We start from the raw sequence: 24065 nt of genomic DNA on the forward strand, positions 1-24065 counted from the left end.
CTGGAATAGGAGGATTGTGTAGACCCTCTTCAAATTATTTGTGTTGCCATATATCATCGAACCTGATATGCTCCCATTGTTCTGGCCTACAACTCACCCAATCTCTTATCATTCGCCATGCTGTCAAGGGCTAATAGAAACTTAAGCTCAATGCATCTGAGTGACCAGGGTATGGAACCCTGCCTTATATACTCAGTGTAACCATATACTCATTTGCTTCTTGTCACAAGTCATGTCTTGTGTGCTACAGTATGCCTAGTCAAGGAAGACTGAGATATGAAGAGGGGTTCAAGTTGGTTTTATTGAGTCTCTTACACATCCTTCGGCAGTTTTCCCCAGCCACAAAACCCAACTTCTGAGATGTTTTTCACAGATTTGTTTAAAAACACTATATTTTTTGCTAAAAATTTGAAGATATCTCCTTCCCCAGCTCCAGTTTTCTAGATCTTCCACCTAAAGAAATTTTGGATCTTGATTCCTAAAACACACTTCCTTCCTCTTCCTTTTCTCTGAGGGTGAGCATGAACACAATAGAGTGTATGAGGTCTGCATATGTATTGCAACTGTTATCATTCTCATAGGCAGACTTTACGTCCTTAGGCATTTGAAAGTGTACAAAGAAGGTGGAGAGAAGAACACAATGTGATTCATGTGTCTGTCTGTACTCAGCCACAATCTCTTGTGATTCTCCTGGTTTTGAATGCCTGAAAAACCATGTTTGAAGAGACCAAGCTGGTTTTGTGTGTGTTTGCAGAAAATCTATTCTAGCCTGTAGTGAGATGCGGTTAGATAAATCCCTGACAGATCTGCACTTCCAGCCACAACATCTTAAGAATCTGACTTCTCTGAAGTTGTAGTACTATTCATTTATTTGTGTGATGTTGTGACTCACACATCTGGAAGACAAACCAAATGTCTTGGTTCAGCAAAACTCATGTGTGTTATAAAAAGGAGGAATAATTTAGTATATGTTTGAGAAGAGTCAGATAGTAGCTCTTAATATTCTTTTTCATAAATGTATCTACCGTGCATTAGATGGACTCTATAAAGTATCCAGTAAATACAATAAAGAGGCCTATTGTGAACTAGTGTAACATACTACACTAAAATGGGAAGTCTGCAGTGTAAATATCACTTCCTCCAAGAACTCATGAGTTTACGTTAGGCAAGTAAATCTTTCTCAATATCGGCCTCAGCCTCTATTGGCTTGGGGATATAGTTATGGACTTCCTTTATAGGGTTTGGTAGGGATTATGAATATAAGTGGGATGATGATGATGAGTCATCAGGTCAGATTGCAATATTAAATACATGCTGAATGTATCAGTTGCAGTTCATATATGCCACCTCAATAATCTTTATGAAGGTTCTGCAAAGTGTCACTCCAAATAGCACACTCGGGGTGAATGGTGACAAGACAATAAATGAAAGGACTATTAAAGGACGAGGTATCAGGATGCTCAGGGAATCTTAAAAACAAAACCAAACCTTAACATTCCCCCATTGGGTACTAAGCATGCTTATTATTGACTATTTTTGGGAGTTCAGATCAGAAAATGACAATGAAATGTTCTGGAAGAGGACATGGCTATGGCCTAGCTATCATGCAACTTTCTTTTCTTTGAACAGGTTTCCCTTATCCTGTAAATATAGCAGAGTTATAAATATCTGTGTATATATTCCAATCTGAATTTTCATATTTTTTAAAAAAAAGAGTTAAAAATAGCAGATGCTTTGAACACAGAATGGACTTTAGGGTGAATACCTGCAACAGTAACATGGACCACAATGTTTTCACCTTTCCCTGCACTGCAGATAAGCTTGTGGCTTCGAGAGTCAAAACAAACATCAGTGCCAGTGGCCTTACTTATCTTCAGTATCTATCTGTTTATCCATCCTGGACATTTTTAAATCGTTTAGGGGCTTTTAATTAGTCCTTAACTTAGAAACTGTCTTTGAGAAGCTTGCCACTGGAATTAGATGGTACTTGTTAGAAATCTTTGGGTTGTATGGGGGGGGGCATGTAGTGGTTGGACTGCGGCCTCAGGAGGTCCAGATGTGAATTTTGATCCAGGGCTTTTACTACCCATATTGTAAGTGCACAAAGTTTCCTAAAAGTACCTGGCCATGTAGGTCAGGTTTGGGGTGGGCTTACATGCAATCCCTCATTTCCTATTCAAGTTAATCTTTGCATGTTGTGGGCAAACGCTTATATTTTGCTACACTCACTACTTGTATGTTGCACCTCTGGCCGTCTCTCATTGCTAGAAGCGTCTACAGAAAAGGACCAAAAAAGTCAAGGTGGCAGCCACACAAGTGAAGCCTTTTAATGTGTGGGGCGGGCCTTTGATCATGCTGCCATCTTGGCTTTTTTGGCCACCACTCCTTTTGGATGGCCCGGATCACTGCCAATGTGGGAGTCGAGTAGGGAAGACGCAACAGTATGAGCTGTCGTTCCTGTAAATGTGTGAGAGGAGGAAAGCTGTGATTCTGAATGGATTGGTCTGACGCGAATACATGGGGAAACTCTTTCAGTAGACATAGCCAGATCTGAATATTTCACTTATTGCCTGTGTTGTTTTCACATTAACACTGAGCTCATTGGAGGGAAGAGAATGATAGCTGAATCAAGCAGGGCCACCCATTTCAGATTCTGACATAACATCATCTGACCTGATTCAGCAGAAAGAACACCATAACGAAGCAGAAAGGTGTGAATTGTGCACTGAGTCTGACAGCAGTTACATTAATTGTGCAAGCACAGTACAAAAGCTATGGTTCCCCTTCCCCTTCCCCTTCCCCTTCCCCTTCCCCCTCCTTCTCCTCCTCTTCTTCCTCTTCCTCTTCTTCCTCCTCTTCCTCCTCCACCTCCTCTTCCTCCTCCACCTCTCCCTCCCTCTCCCAGGATATAATGCTATTGCAAAGGCTATTCCCACAGACTTGCTATTTTGCAGTCGTCTGGTAGCAGTGCCTTTGAATGTTACGATTTGAACTCGTCAGCCAGCTGACTGATAAAATGAGATGGGATTACCCTTTGGCAGCCACTCTCGGTTTCTGAATGGAATGACCTTCAATGGGTGAAATTGGCAGCAATCTATTGTTCAGAGTGACCCCACAGTAAGGAAATGGCAGCTCACATTATGAGTGGAATGCCTAAGTGCTTTGAGTCATCTTCAGATCAGAGGAATGTCAATCTGTTCAAAGACGGGAGGTGGTACCGAATGAACACAATATGAAGAGACTTAGCGGCCTTGCAAAGATAGGCTAATAGGCATGGCAGTCCATTCAGACTCAAGGCAGCCTCGCATTCCTCATTCATCTTCTTTGATTCCGATACTTTACCAGCACAGCATAGCACTTGTAATGCTGCGTCTCTGCTTGCATGCCGATTTCAGGCGTTTTCTCATCTGCTTTAACCATGAGCTTTCATAGGCCCTTGATTATCATGGCTTCCACTTTGTACTGGCAGGCATGAGATGGTTTTGACTGCTATGTATTCTGCTCTGGAACCTGATAATAAAGGAAAGGAGATTACAGCTCCATTACAAATTTATTTGAGCATTTTACCCAAGAGCAGCCTAGGAACTGTAGTATGGTGAACATATTGAGATTCCAATGAAAAGAAACCTGGGTCAGGACTAAAACATATGCTTTGCATGCGCAAGGCCAGAATGTCAATTTCCCAACATTACTATTTCACGTGATACTGGCCACATGGGAAGCTTTTTGAGTGCTTTGCATGTGCTTCTACTTATAATTACTAGTAAAATTTCACTCAAGTGAAACTTGGGTAGAAAATTCTGGAACCGTTCTTCAGGTGAAATTGCCAAGGAATTTCCAGTATGTATTTATTTAATGAGGACTCCCAACTTATATAACGTACTCTGGGCAGCTAACACAATAAAAACTTCAGCGCAATAACAAAATGTAATAGATAAAACACGTTAAAAACAAGCAAAGAAAAGAAATAAGGCCACCAAGGATAACCCAAGTAGCAGCAAATTCCCAGTATAGTCACAGCTATTTAATTAATGCCAGTGGAATTTCTCAAGGGGAGATCGTTTTCATCCGAATTCAAGGCTGACGTGCATTTTGAAAACCTTTCTGCTCCCCCCACCTGTTAAAACTTGTAAGTAAGTTTAAGGAAAGGAACGATATTAACATTCTGATATTTGGCTCAACCAACAATCTGTCCAGTTTAACAAGCCACCCACACCCCTTCCTGTACCCCTTCCTGATAGAAGACAAAAGTGATTCAAAGAAATACTAAGAACCACTTTGTATCGGGGGCTTTCAAAGCAGTTACAGATGAACAAACTCTTCTGTAAGGACATCTCTGTTTCAAGTAAAAGTGTTCTTATTCTCATTCCCCATTTGTCAAAGTGGAGCGTGGGAGGTGTCACACCAGCATTCTAATCTCTAAGATACTTATATTTCTGGCTTTGATGGGAACATGTGTATTTCTGTGAGTTTGCTGGGACAGTTTAAAAGAAGAATGAAATCAATATTTAAGAGGAGAAACTGGTACTTTATTTTTCAGTTGCAATCACCGGATCATGCCTTCATGAAGAGACAACATTAGCGGCTATCATGAAGAGAGATGACTCACTTTAGTTTAATGGAATCACAACTGAGAACAGAATTCAGCCTATTTGTCTACACACCATGAAGCTATGTAGAGATCTTGGCACTGGGTAAACCTCCAGCATGGATTCTATTTCCATGCTAATTGCATGCTTGAATATGCCCCCCCCGGTATTATTTAGGGTATTTTCATATGGGGACCCACAAAGAGCAAATGCAAGCTTGCCTGCTAATATGTTCAGTGGGACATTAGATGTTTATCTCCAGGTTGCTGACCTGCCATCTTCTGTAAAAGTTTTCCTGAAACATTGCTTTTTCCCTCAAGCCCAGACTCCTTTTTGGTTTATCATCTAAGCCTCTTGACTATTTTGCCATACCATGGATGGAAGGGAGAGGATGTGCTAACCATATTCTTTCATGCAAATAAGTCTCGCTGTGACAGTTTCTACACAGTGGCACTGTTGTTGCTGTCTCAGGTTAGGTCTTGTTCAGATTCTACAGAGGTGAACAGCTTCTAGTTGATGGCCAGGATCTCCAGAGAGTTTGCTAGCCTCTGGTTCTTCTGGTTTGATTTCTAATTTTCCTCTTCTTCTGAACACTGAGCTAGAACAATAGCCATGTAAGTCTTAGAGGTGACTTTTTCATGAATGCAGGATTTTTTCTTTTTTGCAGAGAATATTTTTAACCAAAGACTCCATAGCTGTGTATTCAAACTGCTTTGCACAATGCCCACCTCAGTTTCTAGAGCATCTATCTTCATCTTGTTTGGAAATAGCTTTGTGAAGGTGGTGGTAAAATGATTCTTCTGATCTTAAAATTTAATACTTATAATTACAAGCACTACTGTAATCCACATTCTCTGACCATTTATTTGAAGTATTTGCTGTTTAAATAGAGAATATATGTAGCTCAGAGTTGAATTGTGGAGTCTGAGCTTGGTTGTTTTCTTGCAGACATTTTATTACCCAGCTAGGTAACATCTTCAGAACTAGAAGGGAGTGGTGTTTGCTCTCAGTTTATGTACAGTAGCTTGTCCTGTCAGTGTTGGTGGGGGAGTTGTTTTTTCCTTGGTAGTTCCTAGATTAGGCTGTTGTTTACTGCTTGATTGTTTGTCTGAGTTGGTAGTTCCTTGATTAGGGTATTGTTTACTGCTTGTTTGTCTGGTTTTGATCCTGGTGTTAATCCCTGCTTATTTGAGTGTTGATTTCTAGCAAGAAGGTGTTCTCAGTTTTTTGTTTCCTTTTTATTGGCTCTTTTGAATAGTGTGTAGATGTTGTTTATCTCTATGTACCTGTTGATGGGTGCTTTGTTTGAATACCAAGCTTCCAGGAATTCCCTCGCATTTTTGGATTTAGCTTGGTCTAAGATGCTGACAGTTTCCCAGTTGAAACTATGGTTGAGTCTGTCCATGTGTTGTGAGATTAAGGAGCCTTCATCATGTCTTCTGACTGCTAGTTGTTCATGGATGTATTTGGATATATGGATGGATTTACTGTATACCCTGCACTTGATTTGGAAACTTCTTTGTGTGGTTTACAGAGCAATAACAAGAAGTCCCTGTCTTCAAACTTACAGTTCTATCCCCATCGTCCCCAACACACCCATAAAACCATGACGCAGAAGAAAAGGGGATTGGCAACAGAATGACTGTTATAGGAACAATTCAACTTGCTTTGTGCAACTCAACTGCGTAATGTCAGGCTAGTATTCAATGTGCTGCCAAGAGGTCTGTATGGATCACACACACTTCTGCTTAACATGCCAACTTGATATGCTAACATTACAGAGACTGACTTGGAAATTATCCATACAGAATGCCACAAAGTAACTTTTCTAATATTACAAGGGTCAGTTTTGCTGCCTGCATTTTTCTGATAATGGATGATTTTATCCAATGGCTTTGCTCATTAAGTTGAAAGCTAATTGAGTGTCCTCATTTTTGTGCCCAGTTTTAAAGGCTCAAATTGACTTCAGGTAGAGGCAGATATAAATATTTGGTTGCATTTTGGATTCCAGTTGTCTGTATCAGCCTGTTATATTATAAAAAATTCTACTAATCTCTTAAATTTATAGCCCATTGTTCCATGCAGGATGTTGAAGGTGGCCAATAATCAATTATTTAATAAGACATTAAAACAATAAGCTATAGCAATCAAAGAGCAATTTTAAAAAATCAAAGTCACTTAAAATTATATTAAGATCTGCATTAAAATGCAAATTAAAATGCAGAGTAGCAAAGCAGCAAACAATGAAATAAATCAGTTTGACAGAGAAAAGGGGACTGTAGAAGCCTCCATTGGAAGCAGATTTGTAGTCTGAAAGGTGGCCCTGAGAAAAAGTCTCTTTTCTTGGTTTCTCCCCTGATACTTATTTGATGTAAAAAGGACAGTAACCCCCTTCAATTTTTTTTTCTTTCCTTCAAGAGTTCAAACAATGCAGGAGAGCAAGTGGGACCTTGTGTTCTATCTGCTTCTTTCTCCCACACTCAGGCTTCATCCCTGAGCTCTGTGCTCAGCCTGAACATCTGAAAGGAAATTCTTTGTGTCTTTATTCAATGCGCTTAGATTTCAAGGAAGATTTGTGGTCAGCAAAACACAAAAAGAACTTCACTTGACCTCATTCCAGACTGGGTTGACTCAGTGAGGTGGGGATGATAGTGGATCTCTCTCTCTCTCTCTCTCTCTCTCTCTCTCACACACACACACACACACACACACAAACAACCCACACCCATACATTTCCAACAGTGTTCCTATCGCAACTCCACCCAGTGCTTGATAGAATTAAACTGCAAAAGCAACATCATGTTGCAATTAAATGAGCTAGGATTTGGTTTGGTAGCTCTGCCATGGTGCAGTTAGCAAGGAATCAGAGCACAGACGTATCAGCTGTTTGTGAGTTCAGTAAGTATAACAATACATTTATATCTAGGACCAGCTCTTCCATTTGAGGAGTGAAGTATCCTCCCTACAAAGGCCATAAAGGGGTGTCATCTTCTTTTGCAACATAGGTACTGTCTATCCCTGAACAAAGTCTGGCTGTTATGAAACAGCTGTTATTTTGTTGCATTTTTCATGTGTTGAAAAACAGAGGGAGCTCTTTCAAAGATTAGTGCCAAATTATTTCACAGGTATTAAGTTAAACAATCCAAATAAATCCATATGATTTGGTTTGTTTTTTTTTAAATGCACTCCTAAAATATGAGAGAAAGGTTTCTAATCTGAGGCAAACTGCATGCCCTTCTATTACGCTGACATTTGGAATGACAAACAACTGTGCATCTAATGAAGCAAGATATGTTTTTCTCTCTTTGAAGTCTGATGACATGCAATGCCTTTGAATATCCCTGTTTAATTATATGCTTCTTGCTGTGAAAAGTTACAAAGTGCAACATCAATGGCTCAAGCGTTCTTTTTTCCTCCCATCTTTTTCTTTTCCCCTGGGGAGAAAAAAAACCCCCAAACCCTAAAAGACTAATGAAGTCTGCATGAGTGAGAGAGACTTTCTGAATCACTGCGTCAGAATCAGGCCTATGTTCAGATAAAGCACCCTCAGCCAAAATGATAAATCCTAGGCTTGCTGCATTTCCCAGGGATTTGTAAGGCGTCAAGGGGCTGCACAGTGCACAGGCTCTAAAACTAAGGCCTCTGATACTTTAAATGTTTAATTTAATTTAATTTAATTTAATTTGGAGTAATTCCTGCATCCTTTGAATAATTTTACCATCTGGGTTTGTCTGGTGTTATGAAAAGAGAAGGGGTCCATGCCATACCCTGAGGCTGATGCTCAGGAGGATCGGCCATCAGTGAGATTCTGAGTGAATGAGCAGGAAACCTGAAGGCATTCATTACTAATGTGATCTGAGTTTGGTGTAGACAAAGCTGAGTTCAATATCAATAAGATTGATTGCGGGGGGCAATTACTGATTACCACATCTGCAATGTCTGCCAGCTGATCAAAGGAGCATCATATTTTAATGGGATCAAAGCTTTTGAGGTCCTCTAGGCATGCACAGTGCTTCAGTGTTGAAGCCATTTTATCCTGAAGCCAAGCAACTGGTTGAGACCATTCAGCCCTGCCTTGAAGCTTCGTGGAGTGTGTCACCTCTAACACTTCACTGAGAATACCGCAGTCTGTCATGTTGCCCCAGATGTTTGAAGCAAAGTTCTGAGGCAGATCACACCCACTTTGTACAGCCATAATTATTATGTAAATTACCTCGATTTATTGATCCTTATAGAACAACAGTTTCTGACTGGCTGATACTAACTTATTTGGCTGCAAATAATTATTCCCTCAAGGGCTTAGGGTCAATGGTCAGAGTTCATATGCAGGGATAAGCAGGGACAGAACCAATATAAGTTGGTATGAACTCAAAATGGAGAAGAACACCCCACTTTCTCTTACCCATATACAAACAAATCTATTCACATAGTCATATGCATGCAGGTTTTTATTTTTTATTTATCACTTCTCCTCTCACATGCCCACACTATCTCCCCACACGCTCCCTCTGTTGGCTCCATTGGTTCCTCCCAATGCAAATTATAGCTATAGGAGGGCTGATTGCAACTCGGATTTAACTCTCTGCCCACCACTGCAGTCCTGATCTAAATTTGGACCTCCTAATTTGGATTAGGAAAAACACTCCAACTGTGTTTTTGGTAGGCAAACCTACCAATCACAATTGCAGACACAGATATATGGGTGGGATGTTTGGTGGAGAAAGGTATTAATCTTCTTGCTGTTCTTATTGGAATACCCACACCTTTCTATTTGCTCAGGTAGGAGAGCTACCTGAAGAAAAGAAGAAAAGGCAAAGGTAAGGTGGGGCTGGCCAGTGGCAGCATTTGCTGAGCTCTAGAATGGGTTTGTATAATGGAAATATGGTACCTTCCTTAATAACTGTGGAGCCAGAAGCACGTGGACAGAAATTTGACAATTAATACATCAATTCAATAAATAAACTGCATCTCTGTGCTGCCAAGAAGGCAGAGCTTAGGAAAAGCCTAGTAAGAAGAATGGGCTCAGACTCTGAATGAGAATTGCCCAAGTCTGTGACTGATTGTTGTGATTATTATTAACATTTGTATGCTGCCCAACGCTGGTTGTTGGGCTGTTGCTTCCTTAGTCCTCATTTTAGCCAGTGGTTCCTTCCCTTTGCTTCACAGTTTAACCACATGTGGTCTCCCTCTACCACCAATCCTACTCACTTCCCTGTACATCTGATACACTCTTGTCCTAGTGCTATTATCTGCACCAAAAGTAATTTATGAAATGCAATGATAATCACACCAATTTAGGTTACCTGGGCTGCACATAACTGTAAACACTGTGAATGATAATAGCTTTCCTTGCCCTTGGATGCTACATAAATGCTGGACTGCACACGGTTGCATATCCGTCTCCTGATATTTCTCAAATGATAACTTCACCGGGAGGCAGCCCATTTCTCTCGACAGCTAATCAGAACAATGTATGTGTTCATTAAATTTAAATAGTATTTTTCTGTGAATAGGGACTTTTTTTTCATCAAGACCTTACCATTTATTCAAGTTCACAGAAACAGCTTTTAGCAGTAGATTAAATTACATGTTTATAAATCATGTATGGTTCCATTTTCTTGCATGCTACCCAGCTAATATTGCCCATCGAATAGAAAGGCATGGTATCTAGAGTGCTCATGCTGTCTTTTTGTAGCTGCCCCTGATCAGAGCCGCAAGCAATAAAAGGTCCAACCGTGAGAAATATTGGGAATAGCATCGGAAATATGGTTATAGATATGGATATATATCTATATCCAGATTTATTCCTCATATTATGAAATATAATGCCTTCCTTGTTTAAATTTTCTTATAACTGATCTATTTCACACACACACTCACACGTGTGAAATAGATCAGTTATAAGAAAATTTAAACAAGGAAGGCATATTTCATAATATGAGGAATAAAAGAATGTTATTAGTCATTTTGCATATTGCACCTTAGTTTAGTTTTATTTATATGTCCCATCAGCCCTAACAATCAGTATTACTATCTTCACTGGGCCAGCAACCCTGAAATTCAGCCCAAAGAGCACTATTTCATTTCACCTACCTGTTAGTTTTGTAAGTCACACATTGTACAACTTTGCAATTTATTCAGTTAGATGGAAGCTTTAGATGACCATTGAGAGATGGCTTTCCCTGAGAACTCAGCAAATACATTTCTATGCTTCAGGAGACTTTCTCTGTTTACATCTCACCACAACACAAGCTCATCTGGGCAACTTCCCCAAGGTGTTACCTTCATCTGGCTCCTAGTAACCCTCCAGACTTCTGCCTGGAATGCATCCACCAGGGACGGTCCACACTGGGCAGAAGGGTAGTCTGGTTCTTTCCAACTTGGCTCTTCCTCCTAAGGGGGACATCTGTCTTTAAAAGAGGGATCTGTCTGACTCACCACTGAGAGCCACTGAGTGGGTGGGTGGCGTGCATAGTGCAATGAGAGGGAGATTCCTGCCTGCCTGCTCAATCCTGCTACACTGTCAGTTGCTAGCTAAACTATTTTCTAAATTGGCCAGACAGGAATGCCATGGGCTGTGTGGTATGGCAAGAGTCTCCCTCCCACAGCACTGTGGTGATTAAGGTGCTAGACTGGGATCGGGAAGACCCAAGTTTAAGTCCACCTTCAGCCACAGAAGCTCCCTGGGTAACTCTGGGACCATCACTTTCTCTCATCCCAACCTAAGGTCAAAGGTTATTTGTGTGGGGAAAACAGGAGGTGGGAGTGCTGTGAATCCCATCATGAGCTCTTGAATGAAAGGTGGTATATGAATAAAATAAAGAAATACAATTAAAAATAAAAGAGTTAAAAATAAAGGAATTAAAAACCTTCCCTGGACATCTTTGCCTTGGGGTTACATGATAGCTGATTGGTGGTTGGGGAAGAGCATGCATGGTGTGACAAGAGGGAGACTCCGGCTGCATCTTGCACCCACAAGGGTCTGCAGTGCAGTGAGTTCTCCTACCGCATCTCACAATCCCCTCACTTGCCAGCTGGTGTGTGATGGGCCATATAATGTAGCCGGATTCTCCCGTCCATCATCATGAGCAACCTCCCTCAATGCCGTGTTGCATTATTTCTCTCAAGACTTTAATAGCATTGAGTAAAGTTCATCTCTAGACAGTGTTGGACTTACTATCTGGATCCACCAAAGTCTTCTTTCTGGCTTGGTCTGGAAAGAGAAACAGCTGGTGAAAGAAACATGTGGAGGACAAACTTATTGGTTGGTCTTCTTGATTTCTAGTACCGTGAATCATGGTATTCTTCTGGCCTGCTTTTATTTATGTATGTCAGATTCAGCCCGGCCCGGCCAGCGCCACTGTTCAGTTTCACCACCCCTAGTCAATTTCACCACCTCAGGCACTGGCAGCCAAAGAAGGGAAACAGCAAACTGCAAGTTAATTGCCGGCAGGTGGCGGCAAATAACTCAGGGCAGAAATGGATCCCTTGTAGTGTAACCGGCTTCCCCAAACACCCCAGGCAACACTAACTACAATACTTCGGGGACACAGCAATCCAGAGGCAATCGTCAACCAATTAAAAAACCCCAGTTTTGTCCGCATGAGAAAAGCCCCACAATTACAACGCCAACACAGACAAAAGGCAGCAGTCACAAAGACAAAGAAACCTGGCTGAATCTGCTGTTAAGGAGGGAGGGGGAAAGCCAGGGGTAACTACGGGTCAGGGGGGAATCCTATTAAACACTGTAAAGAACCATGCCAAGCCAATCCTGGCTTTGTCTGTAACTGTTACACATCATGCCTGAGTAAACTAACTTTCGTCTGAGCCTGTGTCTCGCGAGGTTTTTGTTCAGCGCCGAATGCAGCGATCCTTACAATGTATTAAATATAAGTGTATGCCATCTTTCCATTCTATGCTGAAGATAATGGGAGAGAAGAAAGAAAAATGGTACCCTCTTATTTCTTGCCTGTTGGTTTTTGGTTGGCTCTGTCTCTAAGCGTATCAGAATTACATTGGAGTTTCCCAAAACAACCCATAGGAATGCCATTTACAATGGGTTTATTCTGAGGGTGTAACATGCATGTACTGCATTGTAAAACCAGTTTTCCTCTTTGAAGAAAGAGGGAGGTCAATGGTCTGAAAAGTTTGTAGTCTGAACAGGCAGTCAATTCCAAGTTTATCATTTTATCCAGGGTATACTCCAAACCTGCCAAATTGCATTCTTGTTCTGTCCTGATCTATATCTGCTGTGACTCTTATTTATCCTCTCCAGTTCTTTCTCTTAAATTGTCTATTGGATTTATAGTTTTTGGAATGAGGAATTGTGAGTGAGAACCTTATTGCTAATGGATTATCTCTAATCAATGCAATGTTCAACAACATACAGAAACCCCTTTATTTTCCTCTTCATTCCATAGAAATCCTTAGTTGAAAATCTGAAGACCCCAAGATTTTTGTCCTTCATAGGAATTTGATTTTGTATTTTGGTACACAAATGAATATTTTTCTCTCTTAACTCACAGAACTTCTATATGGCAGGGAACTAAAAATGAAGCAAATGTAGTAGAGCAATCAGAACACAGAACGAAAGACCTTGACATTGCTTAGTTGCAAGATCTATTACTTTATATATATTGCTGCAACAGGAATTAAAACATGGAACATAGTAAAAATGCCTAGCCGTTATATCAATAAGATTCTGTCTTTTTGATCCATAACACTGAATCTCCAACAAGCCAAATGGTATCTCCACAAAAATAATGCACATTGATTTTTGACAGATTTACACATAAAAGAAAAAAAAATAAAAGGACATAATACTTCTATTTTTAAAAAAAGGTAAAACTAGCAAAAACGAATCAGGAAATAGATTATCAAGATCAAATGGTACTTATATTTAATTTAAAAGTAGGCAGGGAATCCCTTCTTTATCTAAGAACTTAATGCTATGCTTGTAAAACTGGTTACACTGATCTGATGAAATATTAAGCATGAATAAGCTGCCTTCAGAATCCTCATGGCTGGTCCCTGATCATCTCAGTTTCGTCTCTGTTGAAAATTGACAGTAGATCAATATAGGGCCAAAAAGAAATGGAAATTAGAAGTTCAGATTGATGGCCTTGATTTGGAAGTAATTAAATAACATTCTGCAGTTCTAAGAGTAATCTATGGATCATGTGTAACGTTTTGTAAATTTAGGCTAGAAAGAAACAGCAGAGGTATAGCACAATATGGTAGTTATTATTAAATATTGTAAGATGGTTTAGGTTGTCAAGCAAACATCAGTTCTTCTAAGGCAATTTTGCCAGTCTGATGATTTGGTGGATTTTAGCTTTGATGAACATCCTGGGGATTTAAGAGAGTTGAAGTCCAACACATCTGGAGAACACCAATTTGAAGAAGGCTGGTGGGTGACCAGGAGTAGTGTAAGTCAAGGCAAGATGCATGACTCTTTCCTCTGTCTTCCCTGAAATGTTTAACTAGGTTTTACTAGTTGTGGAATTCTCCATTATTCACACATAAATACACCCACACTGTTGATTTTTGCCCCACAAGTACATAAGAAGTGCATATTCAGACTACTGACCCATTGCACAAACATCTTTGGACAAAGGCATATTGAAGATTTGTAAATGTGGTGCAACACCCAGACACAAAAAATTATTCTTTATTATTAAGGAGTGGTTGGGACAAACAGTCTGGCACAAGAGTGGAAATTCAACACAGTTCTGCTCCAGTGGTTTTTCCTCCAAAAAAGCATTAAACAGCACTGAGCTGCTACTTCCTCCAACTCAGGAAAGTAGGTAACACGTGATCATATTTCTAGAAGAAAAGGGAAAACACTCTGTAAGATATAATTTTAAGTCAAGTTATCTTTGCTTTTTAGTGATTTCCATCTTTGCTATAGAAGATCATTTTTTTAATTCAAGCAAATAAATGAGTGTCTACCTTTCATGATAGCCTCATAGTGCTACATTAATACGAAATGAATACAAAGCACATATTGTCCCCTAAGTCTTAAAATCCATCTCTAACTCCTGGCATTTCCATGCTGGATTAAAGATTTGCTTATGTGTCTCTGAACAAAGCTATCTGTAAACTCAGAAGATTTCGTTTTCTTTCAGTCTTTTTAAATCTGAAGAACCTTCCTTAGCATTAGTTTCTGCAGCTGATAAGTTTTATCAACCAAGTATCAGCAAAGTGATAAAGAAGGATACGGCAAGGCTGTAGCATAATACACCACAGTGACTTGCTTAGTGGTGCAGTGAAGAGCTTCAATAGCTTATGATTGAAAATGGAAGCTTAATGGGGTGAGTGTGACCAAAGAAGTAGAATAAATGCCATCTCTTGCAACATAGCACAAGGAGCTAAACAAATTGTGTGAAATGGAAAGACAGTTTTGTACCAGAGGAATTTGAATTTGCAAAGACAACCACAAATGTGACTTTTAAAAAATTCCTTCCTTCCTTCCTTCCTTCCTTCCTTCCTTCCTTCCTTCCTTCCTTCCTTCCTTCCTTCCTTCCTTCCTTCCTTCCTTCCTTCCTTCCTTCCTTCCTTCCTTCCTTCCTTCCCTCCCTCCCTCCTGCAGTAGTAGTGACTGCAGAAATTATTTTGATTCATGCATCCAAATACACTTATATTTATGATCAGCTGCATGATAAGCATAAGGTCCATCTCAGTTTTCCCTGTTGAAGAATGGAAGATGACAGGAACATCCTTGAATGAAGACAATATAATGACTCAAAAACAGGGTATGACAGCCTGCATGCAGCCACGTCTACAAGTTGGCTGTTCACATTCACACAAACATTTTCTGCTACATAGTTGATAACAAAAACTGGGATTAAGAGTTGGTTTAGTTCTCATAGAAAAATATCAACAAAGAAGGAAGAGAGGCTATTGAAATCTCGTTGGTTCAAGGACAAATCTGGAGAAGATTGCAGAAGAGAGTTGTTGGGTGAAATCCAGAATACACAGTGAAGCCTGGAAGAGGAGGATGTACCCAGGACTTTTTTACCCATTGCAGATTATCCCTCTGAGACTGAAGATGATGGAAGTTAAAATGTTTTACCAACCAGAACCAAGGGAGGAAGCCTGGGCCAGTCTGAGAGACAAGGAGGCCAATGTTTCTTCCTTTATTTATGAGATTTATAGGCCTCCCCACCCCCCAATCTGTTACGACTCTGGGCACTTTACAAAATACCACAATAAAAACATAGTAAAAACACAGAATGTATCATCAAAAAGAGAATCTGGAGAAAATCAACATCAATTAAAAGACCAAAACCTCCCACAAGGGATCTACTGCCCACTCTAACCCATTTAACCCTTTCCTTATGTTTAAAGTAGGATGTAAATAGAGTGTAATTAGAAATGGCCATGTGCACATACATGCTTGAAGAACATTGCAGCCTGAAAACAAATGCAGTTGGAGCAAATTTAGGCTGCAGTCTTGAGTACAGAACAAAAGGTTCTCTTGCAAAGCCTTTTAATCTCAACTGTGGTGTGCAGGAGAAAGGAAGGGGAGTGGAGATGACCTTGCTTCCTCTAGCAGTAAATAATCCTTGCTAACTCTTGAAAAGAAATGTGGTGAAATTGAAAGTAGCATGCTTGCTTTGATGTATTTTCTTAATAAATAAAAAAGAAATCCAAAAAAGCTGCTTTTGCACTGTGTCTTTCATCAGATCCTATGAACTCACAGGAAGCCTTTGTGATGTAGGATATTTCAAAGAGAGTTTTATATGGTTATTTTTATTGCTACCATTATTTTTATGGCATGCTTGTTCAATGGTACCTACTGAGACCTATTTGCATCCGCCTTGCAATAATTCTTATTGGATTTGTTGAGACTTCTAAGTGAACACAGGCAGACAGCACCAGGGCTCCCTTTTGTTGTTGAGAATGGTCATTGAGATTCCAATCCTAAATGCACATATTTGGAAGAACAAGGCTTCATGGCATTCAGTACAATGTACTTCTACATAAACCTATATAGGAACTTATCAGGGTAGAGAGACCATGAGGTCATTAGAAATAGAGGAGTATCTTAAGAATAATCTAGTAAGAAGTAAAAGAGTACAAGGAAAGTGGTTAACTCTTGATTCATCATCCCCTCAATAATTACAAAATTCAAAACAACAGACTAAAGGGCTTAAAGTTAAAACTTTAACTTTAAAACTGAGTGTCATACACAGTGTGAGAGAGGGCCACACTCAGTTATTAGCTGGTGTAACATCCCCAGGTGGCTCATTTAGCCATGCCCTGGCTTTTTAAGAACATGCCAAAGCCCATAGGTGGCCAGGTTATCACACCTTAACCCACCCACACCTGTGGCCTAGAAAAGGGAAAGCCAACCCAGTGTGGGGGAGAGCCCAAGAAGAGGAGATGAGAAAGGGATGGCAAGCAGACAAAGAAGTAGGAAGTGAATCCTGGCCATACAATAGCTACAGGCAAACAAGAAGGCTGACAGTCAATGGCCAAGACCACAAGCCATATCAGATAGTCCATCTTGGCTGGATTCCTGGCCTGGGCACTTGGCTTGGGCACTCAATAGTAATATTGCTTAAGAAGAGGTCTCAGAGCTCACCCTGGAGCAAAATAGCAATTTTATTTTGCAACTGGTTATAACCATACTAAGGCAGCACATAATCCCCAATGAATACAAGAACTTTTGGAGGAAGGCAAGGACTCCTTCATGCTCCTTCATGAATCTTCTCCCCCTTGAGGTGAGATTGGCCTCCTCATTGTTGATCTTCTGGAGGTCCCTTAAGACTTGGTTATGCCAGCAGGCCTGGGGACTCCAGGGGACAGGGGATTTAGTGAGGTGGCTTCCTTATTTTTAACTTCCTTTTATTCTCTGTTTTATTTTGTTTTATATATTTTTAATGTATTTTACTGTTTTTAGCTTTGTTGTATGCTGCCCAGAGTTGCCTGTGGTGAGATGGGTGGCTACATAAATTGAATAAATAAATAAATAATAAATAAATAAAAAATTCCCTTCTCAGTGGCCACTGCTCCCAGAGAAGTCCTGGTTCCTAATTTCCTTTTCTGAAGTAATATTCTGAGGATATTTTGTAGCTCCCACACCAATCTCCACAGTTACCCCCCTTCTTAAACTCTTTTTTTTCAAGACCACTTTTCCAGTGGCTGTATCTCAGCTGCATAAATCTGGACAAATCTAACCACTAGATGGCAGCCAAGATGTGGCATCTAACTCTTTGCTGCCACCAATGGCCACAAGTTGTAGTTATAGGGAATTTTGAAAAGTCTAACCACCAGATGATTCTGCAATGGGAAAGAAAACAAAAATCATCTCATAGAGCAATCAGAGTGTTGTGCATTCCAGTTAAAGGTGGCTTTTCATGTGGTAGTTGAGGATGAATAGAGTTGGCATTCCAGCTGAAGGAACCAGTAATCACAGCCCTTAAGTGTAGTGCATGTTAAAGCTATATGGACATAGCACGGACCTGTTCTGGCTATATAATAAAGAAGTGCTGTAAGGGCAGCAAGATCTAGGGCAGTATCCAGGCACTGTGGTGTGAGGCAAGCACAGCAAAGCAGCCATATAGATCTTCTTTCTATCTTTCTGTCTATCTATCCATCTATCTGGAGAAGGCAGACTGAACTGGTTTATGTGTTTGTGCTAAGTCTGCCCCCTGTCCCATAGCACTTGGCTTGAAAATAACATTACCTTTTATTATACAATGGGTTTTTTTCCCCCCTCCTCTGTTCATAGCTCAGTTCAAATGGGATTGTGTGTAGCAGTCTGATCACCAAATTTGAAGCAGCTGTTGCACAAAGAGATGTGTAGCTTATGGCAGAGAACAATGTTTGTCTCCACCCATCTTGTCACTCTGTGTTTGGAACCCAGCCTTTGAAGGAACTACATGGACTCTGACTTCTGGCCAGGTATGGGCTACATTGCTTGCCCAATGTCTTCCAGACTGGTCAAGTATCACTGGCTTCAATTTTTGATCAGGAGTTGGCTAGGATAAGTAACTCATGGGTTTCCTGTAGAGTCATTCATTTCTACAGACTTGCTGTACAATTAAACAGATGTGGATTTAGTTTAGTCCTTAAGAAGAGACAATGACAAGAATGAAGTTTAAACTATGGTACCATATGGACATCTCTTCAGATTTTACTTCAATCTGTCCGTGCCAATGAGTGTAAATTAACTACTGTAGCCTATGTTGTACTTTTTTGACCACTCAGCAAGGATTAGTTCAGGACTCAAAGCCATTTCATTTATATTTGCACTTAATGTAGTTGTCTGCTTGCCAATGCATGAGTCCTTCCAAGGACAGAGATATGGAGCATCTATTTCATCGATCACATTGCCTGATACATGGTTTTTCCCATATTACTTTTTGTTAAGGTCAGGGTTATTTTTAAATAATTAAGTGTTCCAAGCTTCATAAAGAGGGAACATTTAACAGGTCACTAAGAATTGCATAATTAAAAATAACCCCTTCACCTCCACCTTTGTACTAAAAACATAGACAGAGCAAGTTAATAGAATGATTTAAGCTTTTGTTCAGCTTCATTTTCCAGGCACCCACAATCTGGTTGGTCTTTCAGGTCCACATTATTCTGGGGAGGGAATGAATCCTGGAATTATTCAAAGAGGAGGAAGAAGAATAATGCTCAAGCATCAGTTCTAAGGTTACAGTTCTTATCCCAACCAGCTGGGATAGAAAGAATGCAGGTAGTTTTTATGGAATAGCTAATGGCAATAATTTTTAGTATTTCCCACGATAATTTAAAATTGCACAGACTGAATTGAAGTTTGACCTCAGCAGATTCACTTTTTAGCAATGATTTCACTCAAAAATACTCTCCCTTTGCTTAGTGAGACTTTAGAATAAAATACTTTGACTACAGCTGTCAAATGACTGTTTGAAAGCCTTGCTGAGTGGAGGAAGTTCTCATCTCTAATCAGCTTATGATCATTGAAAAAAATACCTTTTTTGTTTTCCCAGTTATTAGGGGTGCAAAGCAAGAGGGAAAAGAGTCAGGGCCTAGGAAAGATGCGTTAGAGGGATGGGGAGATATTCCAAATTTTGAATAGAGGAACACTCCTTTTTGAGCTGCAATTTCTCTTATAGGTGGATTCCTGACTTGAAAGCTTTTACCTGACTTGCCGATTAGAAGTTATTCTAATATTTTATTCATTTTAAAATGGGAATTTGATAGTGATAACTTAGTACATAGGCAGATCTTTTTAGCATCTAAATCATCCAATATACAAGCCAACAAATGAGAAATGAAATTCTGCCCAAAATAGATTGTTTTCATAGAAAAAACTACCCTAAGAGGGTTACTTATTAGAATGGTTACATCTTGACCATTTCAAAGTGGATTTGCCCTAAGGTCAGATGAATACAGGAGCTGTTCACCAAGATCATGTGTAGAACATTCAGGGAGCTAGGATGAATGGATTAAATTTATGAACACTAGACAGCTCAAGTCATATAATGGTGGCTCTTTAGGACTTGTGACACCCTAACCATACTCTTGCTCCTGCACCAGTATAACTGGACTCTCTTGGAGGATAGCATCTAACCTGATATATAGTTTCAGGTCATTGCTAGGAAACACTTGCATTAGTGTGTTAGAATCTTTTTTTAAAAGCATGCAAAAGTAGCCATTCCTTTTAAGGATCAGTTGGATATAGTCTATGGGGCTACCTTTCTTTATAGCTGTTTCTGGGACTAGATACTCTACAAACAGCCCCTGGGTCATGAAGTTTGAAATATTATTGTTTCAAGCATACTTTCTAGCATATAAAATTAAATTTTTTTTTAAAAAGATTATAGCATATAAAAAAAGAAAGCAAGCAGCACTTAAAGGCCTAGAATTCTGCTAATTAAGGAAAAATTGATTTGAGCTGTGCAAAGAGCAACCAAACGTCAAGAAACCTCAGTGTTAAGAGAGTCCTTCTCTTCTAACCCTCTAGGATAACGAAATAATAATGTATATTAGAATGCTGGATGGGAATCTTCTCCTGAAATTAAAGCAAGTATAATTAAATTATGACAATAAACCTTTCATAATGTGTGTTTGAGCTGCCTAAAGCGAATAATCACTCTGTACCACCTAAGAGGCATTTATCCAAGTTGACAGTGCTATTCTTTCTCCTTAAAGATGGATGTAATTTTATCCTTTGACTAGCTGGTCTTTGAAACTGAAATTGAATTAAATTAGGGTTACTATTCAATTCTGAATTTAGGCGAACTATGAGCAATGATAATAATGACATGATACTGTTGTGTGCATAATTATTTGAGAACAGTAAGAATAAAGAACGCTTAGCTTAGAAGTTTTAACTTCAATTATCTGTCAGATGAGGGTTATCTATTGGAAGGCTAGAGGAGGAAAGTAATCTTTTATATGATAGCTTATATGACATTCATAGGGAAGTAAGATACTACAAGTAACTATGATATATTCATTTGAAGTAATTTTTTTAAAAATTAAACTTTTTCTTTTTTCCTTCTTTTACTGATATAAGTTTTAAGGAAAGTTTTTTCTTATGTATATCCTTTTTTAAACTGACAGAAGTACATTGGATATCTTTGTATCTTCATGTTACATATAGAGTATGGAACAAGGATGAGTAACTATAGAAGAGGAAAAAAAGGAAGGGAAATAAGTACACTATCTCAGCCCCTATGCATTATCCACACTGGTTCTGGGATGGTGTGTGTCTCTCACTGTGTATATACGTGCACCTTCTAACCTAGGCAAGGAAGCAGCATCTTTCAAGTGCATTCACTCAACTTTTCTAGGTGGAATTAAGTTATCTGAGTCGATAGGCATAGAAGAAGGATCACAGCTTAAAGAGAGAAGATGATATGTGGAGATTTCTCTATCCTGTCCTGCCCACCCCAATGAAATTGTTCTCCACAGGGTTTGGCAGGCTGGCAGAGAAGAGGCATGGCATTTGGAGAGAGCCAGACAGACTGACCGTTGCCACCGTCGTTATAATTATATCTGCCAAAGCAGCTGAATGGCAGAATGAAATTTCTACAGCAATTGATTACATTTTCAAGCACCCATCAGCATCCTATCTTTGCAACTGCCTCACGGTTCCCTGCCAATTCATTAAGAGGTGTTAGAAATGAGATAAAGAATGGGCCCACCTAGAGATGTAAAATTTCCAGAAATTTTGAAGCCATGAGAAAAAAGTTTTTTTTTTCCTGTTTTTTTCCGGAAAAAATAGAAATTTTGGAAAAATTGAAAAAAAGTTCAGTGTGGAGTAGTTTTACAAATGGCGTGAAATGCAGTGTATATAAAAGTATTATGCTTGCAATAAAACAGGTAACCACCCCCCTTTCCCTCAAAAGCAACAAAAAAAGCAAGAAACCATCAACATAAAAAATAATCAGATTTGCCCCTTAGCACCAACAGCAAATAAAGTTAAGGTCCACCTCAATATTTAAGATCCATAGAAGGTCTACCCTTTGAGTGGTGCTTAAAAAAAAAAAGAAACAGAAGACACAACATATACATGCAGTTTATTCTATCTCATTTTCTGAACTACTGCTATCATTTTCTGTTTCTTCTTCCTCTTACCTGTCAGTTAAGGCCTGAGAGGAGGACAGAAACTATCATCTCCTGTATACCAACAGTTACTCAACTGTAGGAGGTCCAAGGTACACAAGTAAACTAAACTGGAGGCTTTTCCCTGCAGTGCCCCCTAGTGGCGCAAATGCATATTTCTCCTGTTTGAGAACTGCATTGAGAAGTACAGTGCTACGTGAATTCTATTCCGGGATTTGCTTGTCTTCAGCTGAGAGAACTTGCAATAATTTAAGACTTTACAAAAAGTCTCAGAAATCTTTCATTAAGGTCCTCATGTTATATAGTTTGAATACCATGTCATAGATATATTATTTATCATTGGAAAAGAACATATTCCACACTTTTTTTTTCAATTTTTCCAGAAAAAAATGGCTTTGGAAAAGAACGAAAAAAAGCCCTGTTTTTTTCCCAATTTTTCCGGCTTTTTTCCAGGCCTTCCCATCTCTAGGCCCACCCATCCAATGGGAGGCTACAGCTGTCCCATGAGAAGAGGGCCAAGGAGGATTCCAAGGGGCACAGGTTACAGCAGCAAATGTTGTATGGGGCAGGGCTTCATCTCCATTAATTTCAATTAATTTCACTATTTTTTATATAATTTTTTATATTTTTTATATATAAGTGCAACCTTATACTTGTTTACCAGTAGAGAATATTTGAGCTTGTTTCAAAGGTCATATAAATAATCAATTTCATCAGCTTCATCAGCTTCTTACAGAAATAGTTCTGATTTCTTCCAAAACTAATTATCACTGTGGAACAGAAGTAGTAAAGGTATTAGCATCTAGTAATCCATATAACAAGTGCTTGACTTGGACAAAATGCAGTGAAGTACTGTATGGAAAATCAAATTTATATTTAAAACTATACCTGTTTACAAAACAGCTTCATTGAAGCTAAGAGTAATAATATGATGAAAAGCCTTGCTTACTCAGACAAGGCACTCACCAGCTGTTTTAAACTGGAGTTATCTCATAAAGTAAGCTTTTCATGGGTTAAAGAGAATTATATCTGAGAGCCAGTAGTTTGCATCTATAGCTATATTACAATACTAAACGTAGTTATATTTATTTTAAAGAAAACTTTTGTAAAAAGCTGAATGTCTTGCTGTTTGATAAGCAATTAAATATACAGAGGGCGGTGAAACTTATCAAACCTAAATTTAAAACAGAACTGTCCAGAACGTAGCATTAGAATGCTGGAGACACCCACTACTAGAATGCTAATTCACAGCCTTATATGACTACTCCTAAATTGTCACTCTGTACTTCAGGAAGCAAGATAAGTACTCTTTTTGACAGCTTAATATTTTTATTATTAGGGAAATTTACAGGGAGACCTTTATTTTACCTGCTCAATTTACTTGATTTAATTATATGACTTTTTTTTTCACTATGTTTCCGTGCATTGGTTTTAATGATTGTCAGCTACCTGAGTGGTGCATATGCATCAGAAGAACAGAAAACAGATTTTTTAACAAATAAATAGCAGCTCCTGATTGTAAATCACTCTGCTTCAGGAATTTCCAATCAGTGCAACATAATTATGCATATTATGACTTGGCTGGTAGTAGCAGCATTACTGGGCTGTGGAAAGAGTACATTTGTGGATCCAGCCATAAATAATAAGTGGTTAAAATGACACATTCTGTCAAGTGGAAGAAATATTTTTGTTCCTGATATAATTCCTGTACAGGCACTGAAGATCACAGGAAGAGTTCAGAATAAATGAATGAACTCTACCTGTAATTATTATTTTACTTTTAGTTATTAGAACCTAACAAGCATTATTTGCTGGAATGCAGTTCTGATTTCACTGTGGGGTAGTTAATTTTACAAAGAGTGGCTTGGCTATCTGCCTTGGAGATCTGCAGGAAGAAACTTTCAGGCT

The sequence above is a fragment of the Python bivittatus genome, unplaced genomic scaffold, assembly GCF_059951505.1.
Source record: "Python bivittatus isolate LINGU-HERP-01145 unplaced genomic scaffold, Pbiv_v1 ctg000200_np1212, whole genome shotgun sequence".
NCBI lineage: Eukaryota > Metazoa > Chordata > Lepidosauria > Squamata > Pythonidae > Python > Python bivittatus.